The sequence below is a fragment of the Hyperoodon ampullatus genome (genome assembly GCF_949752795.1).
Source record: "Hyperoodon ampullatus genome assembly, chromosome: 20".
Lineage (NCBI taxonomy): Eukaryota > Metazoa > Chordata > Mammalia > Artiodactyla > Ziphiidae > Hyperoodon > Hyperoodon ampullatus.
Window position 1 is genome coordinate 11,853,333 of NC_136933.1, and position 17,117 is coordinate 11,870,449.

Sequence of the window (17,117 nt, forward strand, 5' to 3'; positions counted from 1 at the left end):
GAACCAAAGGGAAACAAATCAGAGCCACAGAAGCAATGGGAAATTTTGCATTTTCTTTTGTACTGTTTCTTATCTAGGTTTACAACTCCTAAGGAGTATTTTACATATCGGCAAACCATTCCCCTGGCTAAGAACTATGTATATGCAGGACCGGAAGTACATACTTTGTAATTTTACACATATTATATTTGAAGCTTTGGAAACAGGAAGTATACAAAATGTACCACTAAGTTGAGGTACAGGCACATAGAAGAGCTAAAGAATTATACAGGGGTGGCGTGGTGGTTGAGAGTCCGCCTGCCGATTCAGGGGACGGGAGTTCGTGCCCCGGTCCGGGAAGATCCCACATGCTGCAGAGCGACTGGGCTCGTGAGCCATGGCCGCTGAGCCTGCGCGTCTGGAGCCTGTGCTCCGCAACGGGAGAGGCCACAACAGTGAGAGTCCCGCGTACCAAAAAAAAAAAAGAATTATACAAAAATTGCGCAGGGTAAAAAAGCAGTCTGAGTAAATCGGGATACTAGTTTTTCTAAGCTCTTATTTTCAATAAAATCTGTATTTTTCTAGTTTTATTTTTATTTTATTTTTTGTTGTTTGTCTCCATTTTAGCTTTGATACATGGCCACTTAAACAAATTCTTTTTGTCAATTTAGTGATTTGGGCTTTATATCATGGCTGCTTTCTATATAATCGATCGGGTGAACAGAGTAACTCCTGATCTCCCACACAGAGATGTGATTCTTTTTGTCCAGTTCATCTAGACAGGATTTTTAAAATATTAACAAATGTATCACTTTGGCTCTGTTTTGAGACACAATTCTGTTTTGAGGTACAATTATATTATGAAGTTTAAAGAGCAGGTTAAAATAGAACGCATAATATGAAAAATTATTGTGAATGTGAATTTGAATACATATGGAAGAGATACACCAAAATAGTAAAAATATTAAGAATGACCTTCTTGGGCTTCCCTGGTGGCGCAGTGGTTGAGAGTCCGCCTGCCAATGCAGGGGACACGAGTTCGTGCCCCGGTCCGGGAAGATCCCACATGCTGCGGAGCGGCTGGGCCCGTGAGCTATGGCTGCTGAGCCTGCGCGTCCGGAGCCTGTGCTCCGCAACGGGAGAGGCCACAACAGTGAGAGGCCCGCGTACAGAAAAAAAAAAAAAAAAAAAAAGAATGATCTTCTTCAGGGGGAGCAATTACGGGTTCATGATAGTCCCTGGTAGCTTCAAAATGATCCGTAATAACATATATTACTTTTATCATCAGAAAAAGAGATTAATTTTACAAGGGAAGCTTATAAATAAGCTTTTTTAAAGGGTAGGAACCTCTTTTATTCTTCTTTGAATTCTTCACAGTGCATTTAATTGAAAAGTGTTTTATTATTGTAAAAGCCACTTGATTACAACACGGCATCTGCCACAAACAAGCAATTAAAAAAATTATTACAAAGTGAGGTGACTGCTTATCAACAACCAAAAAAAAAAAAAAAAAAAAACCGTCTCTGCATTTCCCCTTTCATTATTCTATCATTTCCTTGCAAACACCTTTACAAGTTCTTTTAATACAATGATGGATTTTACAACCATAGAATCTCAGGATTAGAAGGGACCTTCAAGATCATCTACTCCAACATCACCTGGAATTATCCAACTGAAAATGGAACTCCTCCAACAGTGGGGATTTCATTCTCTTTCCAGTGAGTTCATCCTTGCATCTTCAGCAAGGTTAACAGCAAAACTGGCTGATCTATTTGTATTTATTAAACAATTATTTTCCCCACCGAGAATAAAGATGTCTGAAACGGATTTTAGTTTTTTAGTAACAATTTGCTCCACTCTACCAAACTAGCTGAGGAATGCCAAGTACCACGTGGAAGATTGCAATTTCGAATGAAGCATTTACAAGGATGTAGTTGTGTCTCTTTGAAATGCATGACCCTTCTATTCCACTTGCTTTTTCAACCAGTGTCTCAGAAGATGTAATCCCCCATTCCAAAGTCACAAAATCACTTCTCTTATTAAACTTAAGCAAAGAAGAAATAACTCAGCTATAAGTATAAAAGGTAGCTGCTCCTGGCCGGTTCTTCAGAGTTCATTATTTCCTGAGATGGGAAATGGGAGTCAGAGGGAGCATCGCCCAGTGAGTGGTCTGTTAAGCAGAGCTAATCCAGATCCTGTTTTCACTTCTCTGTGGGTCTCAGGACCTTTCATGGAGCTTCTCAGTTCAGCTATTCTAATGGGTTGAGAGTCACTAGTCTGATGTCTTACGAGATTTTTAGAGCATGATTAACAAGAAAAGAGGCTCTGGCTCACAATAAAAATCTGAAGCTTCCCCACCCCTGCAGATACCTAATTTAACACACAGAGGGACTCTTAATTACCTCCATTTGGGTAGAGGTAATGTTGCCACTGGAAATCACTTGTGGCAGAGTTTGTTTTTAAATGAAAACAGCAAGCAGAGGATCTACCTTGGATGGAAAAGCTCTGTTTTAATGAGAACTCTGTCTCCACCTTACTATTACTACTCTTTTTTGTTGTTATGCTACCATATGTTTTGAGAAACACTTCCAACCCTTCTTAACATTGTTGGCTAAAAATCCAATGAACTTAAACCCTCTAACACCCCTCCTGTCTCCTGACCTCACACGCTCAAAAACTTGTTTAATGAAAACTTGTTTCATGTAACAACTGCCTAGACAGGGACAAACAGCTGTAAGAAACTAGGACCGTGAGAGTACAAAGCATCCTAAAGGTTGCAAACAAATGAAAATACAGGGGTGAATCCACATGTGAGAACATGGGGTCAGAAAGCAATATCCATTTAAAGTATTTCTTGGTTTCATGCACTTTCTTTTCACCATAGAAGTCCTCATATTTTAGAGTTTATTTTCTTCAAAAATAAAAGATTTGCCCTGAGATCTTTAAGGATGTTTGGCCATAGTGAAAGATCAATCAAGCCTTTGGTGTGTTTCATGGGCTAAGCTAAGTGCTACAACTCAGCTCTGGGGTGTGTTGGTGGAGATTTTGTACGTGGATGTGTACTTTCTCATAAAAAAAAAAAAAAGAAAGAAAAAGTATAAAACAAAAAGTAGAAGCAAAGGACCTACTCTATAGCACAGGGAACTCTGCTCTATATTCTGTAATAACCTACATGGGAGAAGAATCTGAAAAAGAATGGTTATATATATATATATTATATTATATATATATTATATAATATATATAATATATATTATATATAATATATATATTATATAATATATATATAATATATATTATATATAATATATATATTATATAATATATATATAATATATATTATATGTAATATATATATTATATATATGTAATATATATATAACTGATTCACTTTGCTGCACACCTGAAACTAACACAGCATTGTAAGTCAACTACACTCCAATAAAAATTTTTTAAAAAAAGAGTAGAAGCAAAATTCTAAGAGTATTGGTGGATGGGAAGAAAGTGAATGCAAGGCTGCAAAATCAAATGTCACACAGGTCAACTGGAAGTAAGTCTATCAGGGACTCACCCTCTTAATCCAATGCTTGGCCGAGTAACTGACTTCCATGTAACTCAATTCCACAGGGATTTGTTGGCCATTCTAGCATGTGCTCAACACTGGGCTAGGCCCTGATGAATCATAGAGACAATCTGGTCCCCCAGACTGTTTGGGGAGAACATTGCTTTTTTATGTCCTGACTCAGGTTTTTATGTCTCCGCTGGATAGATTTCTCTGGTGGGTAAAATAAGTACGGGGATGACAAACCAAAATGTAGATGTATGCCTAAAAAATCATATTATATCTTGATTCTTCTTGGTTATAAAGCACATTTGACTTGACACTTCTAATCTGGAACTGAGTCCAGTTTTCCAGCTTTTCAGAAAATAAACTGTGGTGAAAGTTTTATAGCATATGAGAGAGAATGCCACTTCATCCTGATCCCAGATAATCAGAAGCAAAAACAGTCCCTGTGTGTACCCGTGTGACCTCATAAATCCCAGAGGACATGGCTCAAGTCCAGGAAGGTGTTATCCATAGACCAGGTATGTTATGGTGGATCTTGCATTGTGCCAGCGGGCATTCTGGACTGATTTCCATGAACATCATATAATTCCCTGAGACATTCTTGGAGTCTGTCGAGACAGCCTTTCCCTCCAGCAGCTGTGCAGATGGCCAGGGCCTGGGGAATCCAGTCTAAACCAGACTGCCTGGGGAGCCCATCTCTAGCACATGGTATGTATCCAATAATATGGGGTTGATGGAACTGAAGGGAAGAAAAGCTTCTATTTTGTTTGCACAGAAGAACATTCTGCTCCTATCTTCTTGGCCTCAAAAGCAAATTCATCTGCTTGTTCCTTAGTCTCCTATTATGATAATTAAGGAGTAAAACATCTTCTTCTACATGATAGGAGTGATTAGGAAATTTATTTAAATGGTGATTTTTTTACTAGCATACCAGGATAATAGATTCAAACACTATCTCCTTGAATATATTATACCCTCTTTGTGCAAAAATAAAATAAGACTGATTTTCTGGCAAATTGGTTCCTTATGATTAGTTCCAAAGGTACTAATCTGAAAGAAACAAATAGGAATTTCAAAGTAACCAAAATAATTGTGTTGGCATCAAATAACTGATCATAATTGGTGGTCTGTATGGGTGAGACTCTATGCTAAGTATTTTAGGGATTTTTTTTCTCCTTATCTTCCCAAGATCTCTGTTGTTACCCCTACTATAGAAATTACTTAGGAACTATAGTAACTAAGATTAAACAATGCCTCCCTGAGCATGAGGAAGAAAAAAAATTAGTCCCCTCGGAAAAGTTGTAAACATTCATCCTTGATTTGTATTCTTCTGATACCATCCGCACAGGCATAACAAGAAGTGCCAAGGATATAAAATGGAAGATTGGGAAGAGTAGGGTGAAGTCACAACAGCGGTGTTGAATGGTGATGGGCAGGTAGAGATCAGGACGAGATGGGCAAGCACTCCTCCCTCAGGACAGAACACGTGGTTGATGTTCTTTCCTTTCCATACTTGGCTTCTCTTTTTGGATGTGGGGAATGAAACAAGGAGCTGAGTGGCCAACTTTGGTAAATAAAGGATATAATTAAACAAACCTTGTAAGCAAAAGGAGTGTTAAAATATCTCAAGATAAAGGGTTTTGGTCTCTGGCGGTTCTTCAGGGGCTTGTAGGTGTCCTTGGGATATGACCTCCTAATCTTTCTCTGTGTGGCCATGAGTGTGCGGAGTGATGCTTCTGCTCTGTATGTAATACAAATGATACCAACAGAATGCTTCACACCTGCAGGGCCTGAGATAACATGGATCAACGATTGCCTACTTCATGAACCACAAAGGCTGCCTCAAGAATGGTCCTTGAAGTCATCATGCCCTAGTACCTGCTCTTCCCATGGAGCAGCAATTCTCAAACTTGAGTGCACAGCAGAATCACCCGGAAGGCTTGTTAAAAAAAAACAAGCTGGCCCACACCCCCCAGCTTCTGATTCAGTAGGCCTGTGGCGGGGCCTCAAGAATTTGCATTTTTAACAAGTTCCCCAGGTGATGCTGATAACTGCTGGCCCCGGTCTACACCTGAGAACGCTCCTCATAGGCACATAAAATTTAAATGTATTTAGAACATCCAAAGTCACAAATTAACAAAGAAGAATCAAGGGAGGCAGAGAAGTCTTTCAATCGGGCTCCAAATACAGTTTTTTCGGAAGAGTCTTAAAATATTAATCTTTTAAATATTAAATTGGTGGTGATGACAACATTTTGGACAAGCCAAAGGTTGGCTGTAGTTTCCACTGACATAATATTTGCCAACTATTGTTTTTATTTTTTTTCCAACTATTGTTCAATGAAAGCCTTCTACTGACATTTGGAGAACTCTGATGAGTTATTAATTTAAATATTTAAATTAGTTACTATTAGTCACTACCTTTGATTATCTGCAGCCTTAGGATCAACACAGTCTTGGTCCTTCCCCCAGGACGAAGGCTGGAATGCCTCTTAAAAAAAGTCTACCTGTGATCCCAGCCCTGGGCTGGTGCCTGCCATTACTTTCAACGTTGGAGTGTCATTGTCACCCAGGTGCTACAGGGTTCTGTGCCATCTGAGGCTCCTCCCCTCCACCCATTTTCTTTCCATATCTGCCTCCTTCCATAGATCATAGTTAAGAAAGCATTACCAAAAAACTCATGGGACCTTTCAGCCACTTCCTTGGGGTGCTCCCCAAAGGGTCAGAGGTATTGTGATCTGTCTCTTCCGTGGCCTCTCATTTGCTCCTGCATTTCATTTCCTGTGTCATGATTACAATTCCAAAAGAAAGATTACTTTCACATTCCCAGTCTTCCATGAATTCCCCTGATTTTGCTTTGACAATGCACTTGCTCAAGCAGGACTTCTAGGCAATAGACACTGCTACAGATTTTGTCGTGAAATTGAATTCTTTATTATTTAGTAATGTTCATAGGGGGTGTTGAGATAAATGAAAACCAAATTAATCACGCTGTATGTTCTGACATAGGACTTTAAAAAATAGGGCAAAATATATCTTCCAAGGATCACAGAGTTTCGCAATACTGAAACATGAAACAAGAGAGCTTGAATTTTAGAAATCGTCCCTCTATTATCTCGTTTCCACCTTCCTTCAATTATAAGAGTGAAAAGTAAGATGAAAGCAATGAAATCAGAGTGGCTGATTGAAACTGTTCATCCTAAAATATTTGGGGGAAATAATAGAAGACTCCATCAGCCCTACTAGAAACGGGGTCTGGGATTAAAACAAAAAAATTCAGGACACAATAGAGAGGAAAATGCTGCAAGTTAATTAGCCAGCAGGATACTTTTCATTTGGGGGTAGACTGTGGTGCTGTAAGAAACCATGGGTCTCTAGAAAGATCCCCTCTAATGGGGCCCAACAATTAGAATCATGAGCCGCCTTTGTAGCCTGTTACACAACCTCATGCCTTTAAAATAGATCTGTCAGGAATGACTGAAGGCGGCATGCAATTGACCTCCCTCTACAACCATCTGCTGAGTATTCTTAGTTCTGACTCCAGTTGAAAGGGGTCCGTAACGAGCTTCCTGAGTAGACCTCCCCCAGCCCTTTAAAAATCCTTTAGACTCTAGTGTTCAGAGAAATGCTTCTGATCCACAGAAACCAGACTGTGCTCCTCGACAGATGCTGCATGCCTGGCTTTTCAGGGTTCAGTGGCACCAAATGCTCCACAGGAGAGTCTGGACTCCAGGGGACAGGACTATAGGCAGGGGGAATCCAAGGATGAAATGGTGCACATTTCATTTGTTCAGGGATTTCTAAGCTCTCATTTGGCTCTTATCTCTGGAATGGCAGACCACAAAGAGATCCACTAAGACTCCTAGAATCAAATGCTTAACTTGGGAAGGGAAATTAGGGGATTGGATGGGACCAGAAGAAATCAAGCCCTGCCTTACAGCAAGTACAAAACAATACCAGTCTCCAAAAATCTGTCTTTTCAGATCAGCTTCTCTCTGAGCTAAACATCAGAAGTCAAAGGAGTAAAAGTTACATTCTGTGTCCCTTGCACCCTGGTAGAGTGGAAACTGAGCTATAGGCTGGGTTAAAGTTGCCCCTTCAGTCTCACCTTGTCCATGCCTTCAGTGGCAGATCTGAGGCAGTATCACAACTTTCAGTCAAAGCTGATTTTTACTCCTTTTTTTTTCCAAGTTAAAAAAAATTATAATCCAATAGCTGTCTGGGGACATATACATAATGTTCTACATGTTATTATTGGCAAGAGTAGAAACTCCAAAATTTAAAAGATGAGATTTTGCTTTGCCTATTACGTTCATTTGACAAAAACGTACTCTAAACGTTTTTAATGAAAAATGACTTTTTCATTCACTCCAAATTTTTTAGTCATTTCTTCATGAATGCCTATCAGGCACCTGCTATCTACTAGATCTAGAAAGGAAAGGTGGTCTAGCGTTGTTAAATTTTGGCAATTTGGTAGCCTCTTGAGGAAATTATGGTGTCTTAAAAAAAATTGCTTTTACAGTTTGAGACTAAAGGCAAAGGTGGCAAAGAGTAAAAATGAAGGATTTCCGAAAAAGAGAAAAATTAGAATATTTCCTATTATGTTTTAGCACACCAGAAAAAGGCAAATAAGCAACATGGATGGACCCAGAGATGATCATACTAAGTGAAGTAAGTCAGACAGAGAAAGACAAATATCATACGATATCACTTCTATGTGGAATCTAAAAAAGGTACACAAATGAACTTATTTACAAAACAGAAACAGACTCACAGACATAGTAAACAAACTTATGGTTACCAAAGGGGAAGGGGGGACATAAATTAGGAGTTTGGCATTAACAGATACACACTACTATGTATAAAACAGATAAACAACAAGGACCTACTGTATGTATATATATATATATATAACTGAATCACTTTGCTGTATACCTGAAACATTGTAAATCAACTATACTTCAATTTAAAATATTCTATATCCAAAAATAAGACAAATGGCAGTTCGTAAGTCTCTAGCAGGGCAAAGAGAAAACAATATAAGGCACAGGTATGCTACGATGAGGCATATATATATATATATATAGAGAGAGAGAGAGAGAGAGAGAGAGAGGGAGGGAGGGAGAGGGAGAGGGAGCATAGATTCTATCTCACACTGCCTGCCTGCTGGGTAAGAAACTTGGATTTCAAATAAGTCACCTTGACCTTAAAACTGAACTCATCATGTTGTCACCAAACCCATCTTAACTTCTCTATTTTCATTAATGTTATCAGCAATCCATTCTTGAAACCTCTGTCAATATTGCCTCTCTTCTCTCTTGTTTTCTCCATGTAAGTCTGTCCCTAAATTGTGCTAATTCCAAATGTATTTTGCCACTGTCTATTTCTTCTCCTGCCCAATGACAGCAACACATTGCGGATGGCTAATACTTTCCACCTGGGCACGGTAGTAGCCCAACATAGTTTCTTCACTCCATTTTTTCTCTTTCCCACTGTGTATTTCACAGAAGCTAGGTAGTCCCCTTGGAACACCGTTTGTGTTCTATTTACCACCTGAATCAAATCCTCAAACGGCTTCTCTTGAAGCTTTGTGGTTCTGCCCAAGCTTTCTTATGGTCAGCGGACATTGGAGGCAGTGACAAAGACTGTGAAAGGGATGAAGTTGTCTCTGGAGGTCCTTTCCTACCTGTTTCTCCCCTTCTCAGCAGTGAAAGGAAATTGATGGGACAGCAGTACCCCTACCTGAGAAAGAGAGGCCAAACCTTCAGTCCTTCCTGCCCGCACTTAAGTGGGGACACAAAAAAGACTAAACAGAGTCCCTGTTCCTGCCTTCAAAGAGCTCAACATAAGATCGTTATAAGGCGGGCAATGGAGAGAAGGACATTCTAGGAAAGGGTTATAGGTGGAGGATGGGAGTCTAAGACAGAAGCACTGGTGGCATGAACTGAGCATGGGAACCAGAAAGAGTCACTTGCTCTGAGTCCAGAGTCATGACCAAGAGGGGACTGGGAACATGACGTCCATGGTGAGAGAAGAGGGTGAAGATGGTGGCAGGGGTCAGATTACTTGAAATCCTTCCAAGCACTATCATTCTTCCGGTTTATTATGTGAGTGTCTCTTGGAAGGCAAGGGGAGTGGTGAATTCCTGGGGGGTCTTCCTGAAACATCTTCCATATTTCAGATAATAGACTGGTATTCCCATGAGTAAAAGGCACTTCCAGCCAGGCTGTACCTTGAGAAATGTAGGATTTAGTCAGAGACGTGTGGATGAGTAATAAGACAGTGAACTACAAGAACGGGAAGATCTGGGAGAAAATGGTCTCTTTATCCTTTCACCAGTCAACACGCACACGTGCACACGCACACGCACACACACACGCACGCATTCTTATACAGTTACAGGCTCCCTTGGATCACACTAACTCAGTGTCATCCAAACACGAATTGAGTGTGTATCGTATGCACAGTAGGAAACTGTGGGAAGACACTTGGACAGCCTAACACCCTCTCCCCATGGATCAAAGACTTCTCTCAAATTAGTCATTTTGCACTTTGGTGTAAATGAGTTTTAAAGCCAGGGTTGTTCCCTAACACCAACTCGGCATAGAGAACTCCTGATTGAGAAGGGGAATGTCTCTGGGGCTTTAGCTCAGCCCATCTGTCTGCAGGTTATTCTGCCTAGCTCTTCCCTCCCTCTTCCCACACCCTTCCCCCCTCCTGACTCAACACTCCAGAGAAGCTTGGAGTGTTGAGTGGGACCTTGAGCCCACTGGGCTTATTCCTTTTCCCTGCTCCACACATGTCCTCCCGTGGACCAGCTCCTCACGTATGGACGAAGGGACTGGGCTTCTTCAGAGCAACCCCAGCCCTGGGGCCATCCCTTCCTAATCACACCAGAACAATGGAAGGAGATCAGGTCCTGCTGATTCAGGGAAGCAGGGCCCTCAGGGCACAGAGGTCTCAGCAGAGATCTGCTCTGGAGGACACACAGGTTTTGATTTTTAGCACATATCAATGATGTGTGAAGAGTAAACTCAAACATTGATACTATTTACAGATACTAGAGAATAAAGAGAAAGAAAGCAAACGCAGTGTTTAGTTGGCTCTAGAAAGGCAATGCCAATTACCATCGTTTTTCAGATCCATTTATGTATACCTACATACCTATATGTACCTATGTGTGGGGATATAGAAGAGGAGACAGAATAAATTGCTGTTTTCAGGGAGCTCATTCTGTGCTTGTAGAGACCAAGTGTAATGCAGTGCTCACACCTGCTCACACCTGCTCTCACCTGCTCACAAGAGCCAACCGTGCGAGTCTCTTTCCAACTCCCTGCTCAGTGACATCACTTTGGTAGTTTCAACTGACCATGATCAGCGTATTTATACAAACTAAGATTTTTTTTTCTGGAGAGCTGGTTACCAGCACACCACTGATTAGGCAAATCATTATATGGTAAGTTAATTTTGTTGAGTTTTATCGGATTACAGGTGCTTAATTCTGCTCACAGTTATACACAATTGTCTTCTGTCACTCAGAAAGCACCATTATTTGTTTGTCTTAAAAGCAAGAGAGGGGTAGACAATTGTCTTATAGAAGAAAAAAGAAACTTATTGTCTTAGTGTTCAGGGCTAATAGTCTGATCTCCATGAATCTCACTCTCGTAGGAACTTCCAGGCCTCATTAAGAGGTCTTTTTACTACACCCCCCAGACCAGCCAGGCATTTCTCCATCCCTGTGTTCCCACCTAGACCAACACCTCTCACTTGATAAAGTGCGGTGCCTTCCCCTCCCTATCCTAAGAACCCATACTTCAAGGCAACCGGAAGTTCCAGCTCCTTCACCAGACACTGTTCTAAGCACTTTCTTAACTTATATAATCCTTACAGCAACTATGCCAGACTACTATCAGCTCTGTTAGAGATGAAAAGTTAAAGCAGGGAAACTTGCAAGTAACTTGCTTGAGGTCATGTAGCTCCTTGAGGTAGAGCTGAGCTTTGAGCCCATGCAGCGTGACTCCAGGCTCCAAACATTTAACCACTGTGCAATCTCAACAAGAGCCAGGGCTCAGTGTACCATCTAGAGACCACGATAACGGTTTACTTTTTTGACATCACACTTGTTTTCTTGATCACTCATTTGATACATGCTACCTAATGGCAGCTTCAGCTATATTGCCTTGTGTTCTTACTAATTGGTTCTGCCATCTCACTTGGTCACCTCAAAGGCTGGGACTATGTGTTCTGCTTCCTCCATATATATCCTCCATATATTGGGTACCTAATGAGCATCTGTTCAATGATTCAGATAGTGAGCTCCTTAAATTCCTTCTCAGCCTTTTGCATCTCCTCCCTAAGCTCAGCAGAATGACCTTACATTAGACAGATCCTTATGTGTCCTTGACTGACCTCAAAGAAAATATATAGGGCTTCCCTGGTGGCACAGTGGTTGAGAGTCCGCCTGCTGATGCAGGGGACACGGGTTCGCGCCCCGGTCCAGGAAGATCCCACATGCCACGGAGTGGCTGGGCCCGTGAGCCATGGCCGCTGAGCCTGTGCGTCCGGAGCCTGTGCTCCGCAAAGGGAGAGGCCACAACAGTGAGAGGCCCGCGTACCGCAAAAAAAAAAAAAAAAAGGAAGATATATATAAAGTCAGATTTTCCTTACCAGAAGACAAATAAAAATTAGGGAAAAAATTATGTAAAGAACTGAAAGGTCAATGACCCCCTAGACCTTCAAGTGTGCTACTCATCTGCATCAAGCCCCTTTGCACTACTCTCTCCTTCCCTTTGAATTTAATAAATAAATTGGGTTCAGTCTATTGAGTTTAATGAATTCATTTCCCCCATGAGTTACAGGGACAGGGAATCTGACTGAGATTCCCTGGGACCCTGCGAGGATCTATCCCTTAATTTTATTTTCTTTGAAATTACATTTTACATGAATTAGGTATAGATTTACACTTCATTTCAGTACCCTAGAGCAGGTGGGCTCAGCTCCTTCTTAGTAAACAGATGCCATCATGAGAAGTCTCCCCGGTAGAACTCAGTACAACAGTTTTCAGGGAGCTGAAATAACAGGTCTGAACAGGTAGCACTGGAAATAATTTCCAGATTCAATTATAGTCTTTGCTGAGGTAAATACGCACACCCCAAAAGAGGTAGTTTCATTTGTGGGCATCAGATGAAACCTAAAGTATATTGAGCGTTACTGATTTCCTTTAACTTGAATTCAGAAATAATTTGGATTATTTTAAGGCCAAAGGACAACTTGGAGGTTCCAACCCTTGGCTTTCAATTACCTTCTGCTTTGCCTGCATTCAGCCATCACTATGTGGTTTATACACCTGTCTTATATACCTGTACATAATCTACTTCTATTCTCATCTCACTGCTGATGGTTGATGATTGTTACTCTGTGCTTCACTGCACTTACAGTGCCGTTTGATTTTAGGATACAGTGATCTCGATTAAACTTTGAAAAGTGTATTTGGTTTGTTTGCTCTCCATTAATGGCATCAAATAAATAAGTAACTAAAACCTAAAAAATAGCTGACATGACCTCTTAGCACAGGCATGTCCTATGTAGTGATTTTTACGGCATTATATTGGTATCCTAAAACATTCTGAATGCAGCATGGATCCTAAAGCAATAACTGAGCACAGTTAACTCAGTGCAAAAGGCCTTGGCCTGCAGAGACTGCTCCTGCTGAGAGTCACCTAAAAGGGCCCCCAGGCTGCAAAAAGGCTTCCACATAGAAGATGCCCACTGGGCAAATACCTCCTTGCCCCAGGGCTAATCCCAGCCAGGCAGCTCATAAACACCATTAGTAAAGCCTACTGCTGAGTTATTATGTAGCAGAAGGATGCTTGAAACGGCTGGTTGGTATTGTTGTTTTATTTCTCCTTTGCCTGGGTCAAAGCGGCAACATTCACTTGAAAAGATCAGGCAATTTCAACTTCTTGATTGCTGCAGAGAAAGAGCAGTATATACAGATTTATTATCGGTTGTGTTCTCCCAAATCTCCAGTGTGTCTCTTGTATATGGACTGTGTCGTTGGTAAAGATAACTCAGCAAGCTAAGCAAAAAGGAAGACAGTGGAATTAAGTTACCTCTAGTAGCATCTTTTCCAAGATTCAAACCAATAGCCAAACTGAGACATTTGATTCACTAAACTATACAGGCAGTTAAACTATATTTTGTGAGAGACCAAAGAACACACGTAATTATTATGGGGAGGAGACACTAAAATTAATATTTCTTACCACTTAACCCTACGTTTTGGATTTAGCTTTTTTTTTTTTAACATCCTTTCTTCCTCTACCACCATCCCACCTTACCTATTCTTTTTTTTTTTTTTTTCTTTTTAAAGTGGGATCTTCCCAGACCGGGGCACGAACCCGTGTCCCCTGCATCGGCAGGCGGACTCTCAACAACTGCGCCACCAGGGAAGCCCCCCCACCTTACCTATTCTTAAAAGTCATTAAAAGTTGAAATTTTGAAATGGCAGTTGAGAGAGGTAGGTGGCAAAAACTAGGCAGTTTATTTTAAAATATAGTTCATGTTTTTTAACTGCATGATGGGTATACTCTTGCAACAAGACACCCTATCACAGTGCCTTCCTTGTTACCATACCCTTCTATCACCTGAGTCATGACATTAATAGACGAAGATTGAAACAGAACACTGAAGGCATGAGTTTCCGTTTTGTTTTATTTCTCAGGCAAGAAAAAGTTTCTGAGGAAGTGACACAATAATTCCCAAATTGTCTCATTCACTGGGGCTCATTGGTGTTGATGACGCTAAACCACTCCTGCTGAACCACAGTCTGAGCTGTATTCTTTACGGGGTCGGATGGGATGAACTCTCAGTGGTGGTTGCTGACCTCTGATTCACGCCATCTTGCAGCCGGCTTCCCGGAATGAGAGCATCCTTGAGGGCTTTGTTCTTTCCTTGTGTAGACCTTGAAAAGCAGAGGAAACTTCCTAGAGGGATGGGTCCCAGTGAGCCGATGGGACTTGTTGCTAGAATGAATATTTAACTTGATTGGCTTTCTGTTTCCATAATCATCAATCCTCCCCCTGGAATTGTATTCACATTTTATGAACTCTCTGTCTCTTCGGCTCCTTTGATCTACAGACATTGTCTTGCAGTTGGGCATTTGCTGGCCTCCCAACTCATCAGCCCCTGAGTCCAACTAAATAATGGGCTACTATAAGAACTTAGTGTTTCCCCAATAACAAAAGATAGATCTGAATGCTTCAGTGCACCATGAAAGGCTGTTGAAACCATCAATCTTGCGGCTCTTGTAGAGGTCAAGTGACAGCAGGGCCAGCTGGCCAATCAATTAACCACAAAATTCAGTTTGGAGCTTAAGAAAAGCTGTCCTGTGGTATTCTTCCCAGCAACATAATTGTCAATATTTACAGCAGGTCTTAGATAAGGAATGAAGGAAATGAGGGGAGGTACTATCAAGAGCAGAAAAAGCTCTAAGCGTTGGTGATTCTCATGTGTTACCAGAAGGAGTCAGTCCTACAGAACATACAGTTTCTTGAATCAAAGTGAACATGGAAATGTCTTATCAACCTTCTGGAAATGAAATTGCATGGTGCCCACCCATAAAAGTTTATGCTTGTCTTTCTCCATTGTCATCATGGTTGATTTCATTTAAGTCAGAAAGAAACTTCCTGTTTAACCTCTTGAATAAAGCTTTTCTATAATCGTATAGGATCAATTGAATCCTTAATGCCTGTGAGCACATAAAGGAGAAAAATAAATTAATTAACTGATAGCTTGTGAAAGGAGATAGTATCAGCAGGGGAGGACCCTTGAAGAGTGAATTGTCTCTTTCACATATGACCTTCTGCTCTACCTATTAGATCTAACCCTAGAATTCTATACATACCTTGTTCTTATTCTTCAGGTAATTGGTCCTTCTTTTCCTCCATTTGTCCTCGATCATACAGATATAGATATCTTCTCTAACAGACTTTCCCTTTTTCACAATTTCTGTCACATACGTTTTTTATTTTTTTTTATTTTTTTTTATTTTTTGCGGTACGCGGGCTTCTCACTGTTGTGGCCTCTCCCGTTGTGGAGCACAGGCTCCGGACGCGCAGGCGCAGTGGTCATGGCTCACGGGCCCAGCCACTCCGCGGCATGTGGGATCTTCCCGGACCGGGGCACGAACCCGTGTCCCCTGCATCGGCAGGCGGACTCTCAACCACTGCGCCACGAGGGAAGCCCTAAAAAATTTTCTTTTAATTAAAAATTTTTTTTTAATTTTTTGGCCGTGCCACGCGGCTTGTGGGATCTTAGTTCCCCAACCAACCAGGGGTTGAACCCAGGCCCTGACGGTGAAAGCGCCAAGCCCTACCCACTGGACGACCAGGGAATTCCCTGTCACGTGTGTTTTCAGGTCAGTTTCCATTTCCCTCCCATCCACTCACTCAGACACTCAATACTCTTTCCACCCTGCAGGATTGTGATGCTACCTGTTTACTTTTTGCTACTCCTCAATGAGATAGACATATTTGGCCTCATTGTTTAGAACAGAAGTAAAAACTCAGTGTGCTGAATTAGCTGAGACAAACCACGTAAAGTACCTAACTCAATGCCTGATCTATAAGGGTCATTAAGCGTTCTGTGATATTAATGACTATTATTTTCAAATAATTTAATTTGCCTAAGGTCACGTCACTTGTGAGTGACAGAGCCGAAGTTTGAATGTAGATTTATTTAACAGCGAAGCTTCATGTTTTTCCCCTCTACCCCACTTCTTAGGTTAGAAGTGTATCTATTCTCAAGACAGGACTGATCTCAGAGTGAAAAGATGGAAGGAGGGTATCAGAAGGGACTTTCTAAGGAAGGGCTCAAGCAGTGGTACCCAGGGGCCTTTGGAATGATGGAAGGAGGCAGGGCAGAAGCTGCTGAGTCTTGGGGCTTTTTTTTTTTTTTTTTTTTTTTTTTCCCGGTACGCAGGCCTCTTGCTGTTGTGGCCTCTCCCGTTGCGGAGCACAGGCTCCGGACGCGCAGGCTCAGCGGCCATGGCTCACGGGCCCAGCCGCTCCGCGGCATGTGGGATCTTCCCAGACTGGGCCACAAATCCGCGTCCCCCTGCATCGGCAGGCGGACTCTCAACCACTGCGCCACCACGGAAGTCCTCTTGGGGCTTTTTGACAAGGTGGTGAGTAAGGTCTAGGAAGCAGGCAGGGAAAATTAGTTCCAAAATCTTAAAGATGATGGATTTCTAGGGGAAGAAACATTATTATCTATACGTCTTCTTGTCACTAATACTCTATAACAGGGCTTCCCTGGTGGCGCAGTGGTTGGGAGTCCGCCTGCTGATGCAGGGGACACGGGTTCGTGCCCCGGTCCGGGAAGATCCCACATGCCGCGGAGCGGCTGGGCCCGTGAGCCGTGGCCGCTGTGCCTGTGCGTCCGGAGCCTGCGCTCTGCAGGGGGAGAGGCCACAACAGTGAGAGGCCCGTGTAACGCAAAAAAAAAATAATAATAATACTCTATAACAGTAGAGAGTGATTCTATGTGCTTTTCATGAAGAAACCAATAAT

At 41.7% G+C, this 17,117-nt stretch overlaps 1 protein-coding gene across 1 annotated transcript in view; it reads right to left on the reverse strand.

Moving 5' to 3' along the window:
- The window catches only part of NRG1 (neuregulin 1), a gene marked incomplete at both ends in the record, with an annotated part of 1,029,698 nt that overhangs the window by 244,611 nt on the left and 767,970 nt on the right, over positions 1-17,117 (reverse strand). The gene's annotated exons all lie outside the window — the stretch shown is intronic.